This window comes from Aegilops tauschii, chromosome 7, assembly GCF_002575655.3.
Source record: "Aegilops tauschii subsp. strangulata cultivar AL8/78 chromosome 7, Aet v6.0, whole genome shotgun sequence".
Lineage (NCBI taxonomy): Eukaryota > Viridiplantae > Streptophyta > Magnoliopsida > Poales > Poaceae > Aegilops > Aegilops tauschii.
The window spans coordinates 583620244-583630346 of NC_053041.3; the positions used below are offsets into that span (position 1 = coordinate 583620244).

The following is a 10103-nucleotide window of genomic DNA, read 5'->3' on the forward strand; positions in this document are numbered from 1 at the left end:
GTTACAGTAACTAGCTAAGTTACCACAAACCCCTCTTTCCTTATTAATTAGCTGCCACATAAGCAATCTTATATTAAAATGTGTGATGTTACTAGTCAAGTTACTCCCATTGTGACTAGTCTTACCCAAACGCTGTCTAACGAGTGTGCGCGATCTAGCACTCTCGCGTGGCCAAACGCCAGCCGTCCATCACGCGACATGATCCTGCCACGTGGTGGACAGATCCGACACGGGAGGGGGAGAGAGCGGTGGCGTTTTGTCGTGTTTTACGTTTCCAACCGGCCTGTCGTCTCGCACGCATTCGCCCCCTCCTCTCCTCACACCCACCTCCTCAGCAGCAGGTCGAGAGAAATCCCTAGGTCGTCGGCGACCGCAGCCGGCGAGAGAACAAACGGCGGCGAAAAATCACGGGGGCAGCCCGCACAGGCGAGGAGGTCGACCACATCGCTCCGCGCGGAGGCGAAACACCACCAGTTTCGATTGAGAGGGCGACCGCGCGGCCAGTGAAGGGGAGGGAGAAGGTACAGGCGGACAAATCGGCGACGCGAAGACGACGAGGGCGCGGCGAGCTGCTTCATCCCCGTCAGGAAGAGAGTACGTAAGTCACTCGCCCTAGTCCTCCATTTTCCCCCAATTTTCGCGAACTAGGGGGGAGGTGTTTCGCTGACACGGCGGCGTCATCTACATGGATGAGCGGGGGGAGGGGGAGGACGGGGACGGCGGGGATGCCGGCAGAGGAGTAAGGAGACGGGGAATCGATGCCCCGGCAAGCCCGTGCGCAGAATACCAACCAAAACCGATTTTCGATTTTGATATCAAACAGTAGCAAGCAGAGAGGAATTTTCTCGCGTGATTTTTTGTGTAGTGCATCGCAAGCAAGGAATCGATCCCAGGTGCTTTGTACGCTGTAGGTTTGTTTTCCACCAATAGGTAGGCAAATGTCAGGTTACACTGGGCAATTGTTTGCAGATTTTGCGTGCAAATCTGTAGCAATTCACAGGCAAGTTTAGTTTTACAGGCAATGTTTCTCACTTCACTTTTTACAGCGTAGTGTTTCCAGGTTTTTCCTACCCCATCCCTGATGACCCCAAGCACTTTTTTGTAGGCAATGTTAGCACCTACAGTGGGCACTTTTGTAGCATATTCTTTCCTCCAGAATTAGGCAATGCTACTACTTACAGTCGTCAATTCAGTGCCAAGCCGGGCAATGTGGCTCTGTTTTGCGGTTCATGTTCAGCAGGTTGTGGGGCAAGTTTACAGTGGGCATGTTTCTCTGTCGCAGTGGATCCCTTTTTCGAGCTGATGCACCAGAGACTATTTACAGTGGGCAAATTTCTCTATCGCGGTTGATGTTAAGTAGGTTATGGCAAGCCGGGAACAGAGATATTAACGTGGCTCTCCCCGCACGGCACAAACGAGAGAAGGGAAGTGGTATGGAGAGTGGATATAACGTTGCCAGAAATATACATACATGTTTTAGTGGTTTGCTGTTTTTTGATGTATGTACATGCAGGCTTTTTGAGTTAAGAATTTTGCTCTGAACGTACTATATTTCTTCAGAGTATCGTTTATTGCTCCCTGAAATGTTAGCATTTTTTGGCACAATGCTTGAGCAGATAGCAAGCACTGCATAGTCTCTAGAGCCAAATTACTGCTCCATTTTTGAGCAGATAGCAGAGTGCATCTTTTATACATGTCGATTACTTATGTATATTGCATGTGCTTTTGTTAGATTTTTTCCCTGTGGAAATAAATGAGAAACTGGTTCAGTGTAGAAGTCATGAAATAATCCATTCTTTTTTGCTTCTCTGCAGGCAACAGAAATAGTGAAAACTAGCCAAGCACAACTTTCCCACCATCCCTGGCATGGCAGTTTTTAAGATGGAGGACTCCCCAGATCAATACGATGGCAAGCTACTGACTACACATTTTTTTGGTTTTCTTTATTTTTTTCACAACATTATTACATGCCTTAGGTAGAGAATCAGGCAAAAAACCCTGCAAACTAGATCAGCACGGAATTTATTCAGAACCCGTCCTATTCAGAATTAGGCAATCTCACACGTTTTTAAATGCTAAACGAGCCTGGAACCTATCCCGTTCAGAATCAGGCAATCCCACCCATTCAATCCAAAGTCGCCTTAAACTATATACACTTTTGAAACCGCCTAACCCATCCAACCAACTCGCACCACAACCGGTGCTAGGTCACCTAACCCACCAATTTTTCTCGCCTACAACAACACACACCCTACAAAATCGGCTAAGCCGACCATCCAACTAGCGCACCCTTAGGTGCTACGACGCCTAGCCATCGAACCTTATCATCTACAACACCACACACCTTTTACGCAAAACCGCCTAAGCCTGTCCAGCCAACTCGTCCACCCCCCGACACTATGTCGCACAGCCCATCGACCCTAATCGCCTACATACACGACACCTTTTTTGCAAGACCTTCTAACCCCGTCCAACCAACTCGCCCACCCCTTCGTGCTAGGTCGCCAAGCCCATCGACCCTAATCGCCTACAACACCACACAACCATTTTGCAAAACCGCCTAAGCCTGTTCAACCAACTTGCCCACCCCCGACGCTATGTCGCCTAGCCCATCGACCATAATCGCCTACAAACACCACAACACCTTTTTGCAAAATCGCCTAATCCCGTCCAACCAACTCGCCCACCCCTCTTGGTGCTATGTCGCCTAGCCCATCGACCATAATTGCTTACCACACCACACCCCTCTATTTTTTGCAGAAATTGCCTAAGCCCGTCCATCCAATTCGCCCAGTGCTATGTCGCCTAGCCCATCAACCATAATCGCCGACCACACCACACCCCTCTATTTTTTGCAGAAATCGCCTTAGCCGATCCAACCAACTTGTCCACCCTTAATGTTATGTCGCCTAGCCCATCGATCCTACTCGCCTACATACACCACACCCCTCTCTTTTGCAGAAATAGCCTAAGCCGGCCAACCAACTCGCCCACCCTTGGTGCCAGGCCGCATAACCCATTGACCCTAATCCCTAATCGCCTACATACACCACACCCCTCTCTTTTGCAGAAATCACCTAAGCCCGGCCAACCAACTCGCCCATCTCCCGGTGCGAGGTCGCATAGCCCATCGACCCTAACCGCCTACATACACCACACCCCTCTCTTTTGCAGAAATCGCCTAAGCCCGTCCAACCAACTCGCCCATCCCCCGGTGCCAGGTCGCATAGCCCATCGACCCTAACCGCCTACATACACCACACCCCTCTCTTTTGCAGAAATCGCCTAAGCCCGTCCAACAAACTCGCCCACCCTTGATGCTATGTCGCCTAGCCCATCGACCCTACTCGCCTACATACACCACACCCCTCTCTTTTGCAGAAATAGCCTAAGCCGGCCAACCAACTCGCCCACCCCCGGTGCCAGGCCGCATAACCCATTGACCCTAATCGCCTACATACACCACACCCCTCTCTTTTGCAGAAATCACCTAAGCCCGGCCAACCAACTCGCCCATCCCCCGGTGCCAGGTCGCATAGCCCATCGACCCTAGCCGCCTACATACACCACACCCCTCTCTTTTGCAGAAATCGCCTAAGCCCGTCCAACCAACTCGCCCACCCTCGATGCTATGTCGCCTGGCCCATCGACCCTACTCGCCTACATACACCACACCCCTCTCTTTTGTAGAAATTTCCTAAGGTCGATCAACCAACTCGCCCACACGCCTAGTGCTACGACGCCTAGCCCATTTGACCCTACTCACCTAGATACACCACACACCTCTATTTTGTGCAAAACCGCCTAAGCTGACCAACCAAATCGCCCGCACGCCTGGTGCTAGGTCGCCTAGCCCGTCAACCCCAATCGACTACAACACCACACACCTCTATTTTTGCAAAATCGCCTAACCCCGTCCAACCAACTTGCCAACCCCCAGGTGCTATGTCGCCTAGCCCATCTACCATGATCTCCTACAACACCACACCCCTCTTTTTTTTTGCAGAAATCGCCTAAGCCTGTCCAACCAACTCGCCCACCCCCGGGTGCTATGTCGCATAGCCCATCGACCCTACTCATCCACATGTCCGGTGCTATGTCGCATAGCTCATTGAGATCAATGCCAGCCATCTGCACATTTTAGAAGACCAAAATAGGGGGCAAGGAATTAATACGTAAGCGACATAATGTAAATGAAACACTTTTAGCATCCCCCCCCCCCCCCCCCCCCCCTTTCCATCATGCAAGCAAAACTGAATGAACAAGGGCAATTTTTTTCATAATTCACCAAAACACACCAAACTCAATGAGCAGCCTTTATAGGGTTTGCAGGAATCTTTTTCTAGTACTGGTTTCTCAGGCTTTTTTCCTGGATACTTGTTTTAGTAGGCAACTAGACTTTACTACTAGCTTTTTTTGTAAGCAACTCAATAGTTTTTTGACTAGTTTTTCCTGTACACTGATTAGTAACACAAATGTGCTTTTTTTTGTTTCTTTTTGCTTACAGAAGCAAGGTGCAATACAATAGACAAGATGCAATTCAAGAGCCAAGAGTCAGCAGCTTTTATTATCTAGCATCCAAGTTATACATGTGTAAAGGGGGAGGCAAGAACAGGGACAAGAATCAAGCCAGGTTCTGAAACACTCAGGTACAGGGGCAATTTTTGCAAGTAGTATATCAGGGGGGGGTAGGTATAGAGAGGGAAATCCACTAGTTCTAGAATTAAAAGAAGTTCATAAACATTGGAACAACTTTGTTTACCTTTTGCTGTTCACTGGGAGAAATTTGCCCAGCTCTGGCAATTGAATTGCCCTCGATCTCCAGAATTTTTGCCTGGTCAGCACGAAAGAGTTGCAGACACAATTGTGTTTTCCAGAATTTCCCCCAGGATTTTTCGCTTTGATTTTTGGCCTTTTTTACTCTGTTTTTCGCAGTGGGAGGGGAGGTCCCCAACGCTAGGCCATGGCGTCCAGCGGCGGCTGGGGATGGAAACAAGAAGTTGCATATCTGCGCTTGTGGGACGTAGGGTTTTTCTTGTGGTGGGTGAGTGGGGGAGGGGAAAGATCACGTGAGGCAGATCGGTCGCTGCTTGTTGGGACGTGGAAACGAGGGGGAGGTGGGCCTGCCTTTTTAGCACATGGGTGGGGACCGACAGGATTGACTTTCCTAATATGGCGGCCGCGACATCCACCCGCATCGCGCGCGGGCGCTGCGTAGCAGCGTCCGGGTTATTATTTAACATTAACCACCACATGAAGCCATTTTTATCTCTTGCACATCGTGAGCAGGTGGAATATGATTTAACATTAACCACCACATGAAGCCATTTTTATCTCCCACGATCTACATACTAAAAATATAGCAAACATCCTGGCAATTAGATTATAAAACAGAACAACGAAGACACTGGAGTATATACTGCCAATCAAACTCAATTATCAACAAAATCGAGCCAACTAATTTAAATGGGCAAAAAGGGATTTCTTTTTTTTGCGGGTGAGGCAAAAAAGGATTTGATTATGGTAACAAATCCGAACACAAGGTAATGGTGGCTCCCTGCTTGAGGTTGGTGAAACATTGGGCATGCCATTTATACGGCCATCTCCATCTACAAGGGGGAACGACAACGACAAGACGACCACCAAGAAAGTCAATGTGTGACTGGGATATGGAGGATACTTCTTCCCAGAAACAATATGGTGGGTACCAGACACAACAAATAAATGAAAAAAAATAGAAGCTACTATTGAACAAAAAAAATCTCGTCCTAACTTCTGTGATAACAAGTTCAGTTTGAATGTGAAATTTTAGCCGACGACAGTAAGAAACATTAATATGAACAGCTGAGGAACATATCCCTCCAGAAATGTCATCAAATAAGATTACTAAAATGATGATCACAGTTACAGTTATGTCACTCGGTCTGCCCTACCTGAAGTCATTATCTGAGGCTACAAGGAGATGGTTGCAGGAGGCACTTAGATAAAGACAACGTCTTCCCCTCCGACCAACACGGAATCTGCTGCCTTCAGTCCGTCCTCGTTTTGCCATTGTTCTTCCTACCATGCACCGATTATCCACGACAGGCCTGACAAGCGACGCATCAGCTGAAGCACCACACAGAAATACATCTGATTCATCAGGAAGCTACTTTTTTGTTTGAGAAAACCATGTGATAAACTCATAAACATGTTAACTCACTTGTACTGCTGCTCACACATAGGACACGAGAACTATCACATATAAACCTCCAAAACTAGCAACAACTTTCTGCAGCGTCTATTGCCAAAATCGAAGCTTCTCTTCTAGATCGTGCAATAAATGCAACTAAAATATAAAGATTCCTGGAACGTTGGATTTACTCAGAAAATTATTGTGCTAAACATGACATCACAAAAGATTACCCAGAATACCTGATATTTGAATGGATAGTTCTGAAAGACAGGAGAAATGTTATAGAAGATCAAAATCAATGTCATACAGTTTACAAGAATCTGAAAAAGAAGTGGTGCGTAGATATGCTGTAGAATCAATGGCTGGAAATAAACAGTAAATTATGTTTGTTTCCGTAAGGTGCCAAAACAGATGCTAAATCTGAAAGCTCCAGTACAAAGTAGAAACTTGATAAAAGGATTCTTCGTTCAGTAATAAATGGTTTATGTGTGTATTCTCATGCATGAACAGAAAAAATTCCGTTCTACAATGGATCAGAAATTATGCCTTGGCGGCATGTACTCCCTCTGTTTCTAAATATAAGCCTTTTTTAGAGATTCCAATATAGACTACATACGAAGCAAAATGAGTGAATCTATACTCTATAATATGTTTATATACATCCGTATGTAGTTTGCATTGAAATCTCTAAAAGGGCTTATATTTTGAAACGGAGGGAGTAGAAAATAAGCCAAGTTTTTCCTTTATTTTTACATGAAAAGCTGCATAGCTAGTCATAGGTTAGTCGGCATCACCAAAATAAAATATAGCTAAGCCACATTATAATATATCCTGATTCGGCACTTACAGATCCGAAATATTTCTCATCTCAGTGCTCGTTATAATGTTTGATTCATCTTCTTTGAGCTGAACTATTGTCTTCAAGCTAATGCATATGCTCCATTATAGTCCACCCTGATTCTGCACCTACAGACCTGAGATACTTCTCATCTCAGTACTAGAGATAATGTTTGTTTCACTTTATTTGGGTATAAACTGTTGTCTTCAAGCTAACATAAATCCCAAAATCAGTGGGTACCCATTTATCTTATAGCCAACGCTTAATTGCCCAATTCAAGCCGCTGAAAACAGAATCGAAGTGAATAGGTGATCGTCATGAGCCTACTTGAAATATTCTTTCTCCACTCCTTAAAACATAACTGAACCCTTATTCACGGTTCACGTTATCCAACTATTCCAGTTTGTACAGGACAATGGTAGAGCTGAAAAGCCAACATATGTTTTCTTGGGTTTATATAGATATCACCATATATTATGGAGGCAAAACAAACAAACTCGAATACCGAATGCCAATAAGCTTCGTACAGAATCCCTGATTTGTTGGAACTACCAAAGACACTAGTTCTCAATTACAATCAGATAGCTGCTCTGAAGATGGACCAGTGGAAGATGGCGGCGACGACGGATGTGAGTGCGTCGGACCGGTTTGAGCCCCGGACCCGGCAGATGGCTCGGTCGGGGACTTCGGCTTTAGATGTTAGGCTTAGGTGAGAGCTCTGGGTATGTGGCCCAACTTGCACCCCTTCATCATTTGGATAGGAGTAGCGGCAGAAGTTGCCAAGATGGCGGATTCAAGCATATTGTTGTTCTACTTTGTAAGGTCCTCGAGAATAATTAATAAAATGACCACATGCATCTCCCAGATGCAGAGGCCGGGGGTCATCCACCTTTTCTAAAAAAAAACAATCAGATAGTTGCATAGCCCAGCTAGCTAGACTAGGAGGTATGCCTGCTCATACTATCTCCAGGTGAAGCTAATTTCGTGGCGCACATGACTATCTCCTGAAGCGGATGATGCAACCAACTTCGCACTAATAAATTGAAGAACAATAAAACCACGCACCTAACCAATTGGAGTACAAATGGTTCTTGTTTTGCTTCAGGCCACCCGAGCAACTCATCTATAGCCTATTTGGCAATAATGGGAAGAGGGATATGACTTTAGAGGAGGGACTTAGTAGTGTATTGGGCAAGGAATTAGTTTTTACTCCCAAACCTTTGCTTGGTTTCTTTTCGGGATTACTAGCAGCAAGTGACGGATAAGGATTTCGTCGCTTTTCATTATTATTAGTGGGCGAGAACAAGAACTGAATTGCGAAATTGACCATTAGTATGTTTGTTCCGCATCAATCAACGATATGGATAAACTAGTTGCCGGATCAAATATATCGTGTGCAGTGAAGTATTGCCTGCATGCGTCTGATTTATTGTTATATGTGTTTGCTCCTGAAGCAATAGTCCAAGATCTGAGGCAACACGAATAAGGCTACAGCCATCGACCGGCAACATCGAGGCAATAAAGTGAGGCTACCCCGCAAAAAAATAAAGAAAATAAAGTGAGGCTACTGAAGCATATCCAGCCATGGATGCCAGCCTGCGGGATCTTGATTTACGTAGGTAGTCAGGCATAATAAAGCAATCGATGGTGAAGTTGTAGTGAGAATCAAACATAGCTCCGTAAAATAGAATCAAATTGAAAGGGCTGGATCCTAAAGCATAATCATTTGGGGGCATCTACCGAAAAGCAATGAAGTACCTCTTCACGCAGCAGCCACGACGCGCTGCCCTCCCGACCATAACCAGCTCGTCGACTAGACGAGGACGCCTCCAACCCCTGACTCGCGGACTGCGCCCGACTGTGGCGATGTGGCCAGGTGTTCGTCGCCGGCGAGGCGTCGTCCACCACACCGGGCTTGAGAGAACGGCGCTGGAGGCCGAGCTCCTGCCGGGCCCACTCGTATCACTGTCGGACGATGGCCGCCGCTCGCCTAGCCCCAAACCGCTCGCCGCAGTTGTTGATTAAAACATGACTGAATCCCTTGGATCTTTTTTTTTTGATTCGGCTGGTAGTGGGCGTGATCCAAACAGCACGACCAAGCAAAAAAAAAGTAAAAGGAGGGACCGTCATAAAGAAAAGGTAAAATTACACCACCCCACGGATGCGACGGAGGAATCGGCTATTCAGCTCGATCGACCGACCATTATTCTTCACCCTGGGTTATTAATAGAGTTTACATATATATATATAAGGCTTACACGCCTAAACTTTCCGCTGTAGGAACCTGACCTTCGGGCTATCTTCGCAACCGTGTCTCCTCGCGTGATTTTTTTGTTAGTTGTGTTCTATGTGATCTAAGTGTAATCTCCAAATAGTTTTTAGGAAGTAAATGTCCGTTTTAAATAGGAATCTCGCTCATTGGCGGATTTTACTCTGGGGTCGTGATGAACATGCGTCTGTTACAATTTTACTGTCTGAGTTGTTCGACCTAAACTTCTTCAAGGGTTAGGTTGAACTTCAGCCAACATTGCAAAATGGGGCTTGCGATATACCGTTGAAAAGCTATGGACACGAGTATCATGACCCAAGTTGAATTTTTGGCAAAATGTCAGCGGTTTAAGAGTAGTTTTGAAAATCGTTTTTTCTTCATACAAAATACGTGAATTGTATTTTCTATCGCATTTCTAAACCGTTTGTCGGAATGAGGCAAATAATATGACGTTGGAAAACTGCTGCAAAACCGCTCCTTCCACATGTTGATAGTTTTCTCTAATTCCCTATGGTTAAAGAGTAATTTTGAAAATCGTAAAATTTCACAAACCGAACAGCTGAGTTCGTATTTTCGATATCATTTCTAAACGGCTAATCCAATTGAGGCAAATAATATGGCATTGGAAAGCTTATGAAAATGCGCTACTTTTTCATTTTGAAATATTTTTCTAATTTGAATGGTTTAAAAGTAATTTAGAAAAGGTACAAGTTTCACCGAGTTCTTATTTTCCAGCTAATTTTTTAACCGTATGTCCGAATGTAGCGAATGATATGGCGTTGGAAAGCTAGGACAAATGCGAAATTTTTTCTTATATATTG

The 10103-nt window shown here is 45.5% G+C and overlaps 2 long non-coding RNA genes across 3 annotated transcripts; one reads left to right on the forward strand and one right to left on the reverse strand.

Annotated features, from left to right (window-relative positions):
* Positions 1 to 285: 285 nt before the first annotated feature.
* LOC141027814 (uncharacterized) lies at positions 286 to 5277 on the forward strand. Of its 2 annotated transcripts, XR_012189759.1 has the most exons (4): positions 286 to 598; positions 1815 to 1909; positions 4508 to 4649; positions 4936 to 5277. It is a non-coding gene; the product is annotated as an uncharacterized lncRNA (long non-coding RNA). The 2 variants fall into 2 exon arrangements; XR_012189758.1 differs by lacking the exon at positions 4936 to 5277 and having other exon boundaries at positions 4508 to 4904.
* A 515-nt stretch (positions 5278 to 5792) lies between these two features.
* Positions 5793 to 9056, reverse strand: LOC141027815 (uncharacterized). The gene is made up of 2 exons (XR_012189760.1): positions 8772 to 9056; positions 5793 to 6089 (listed from the first exon to the last, which is right to left on the reverse strand). It is a non-coding gene; the product is annotated as an uncharacterized lncRNA (long non-coding RNA).
* Positions 9057 to 10103: the final 1047 nt, after the last annotated feature.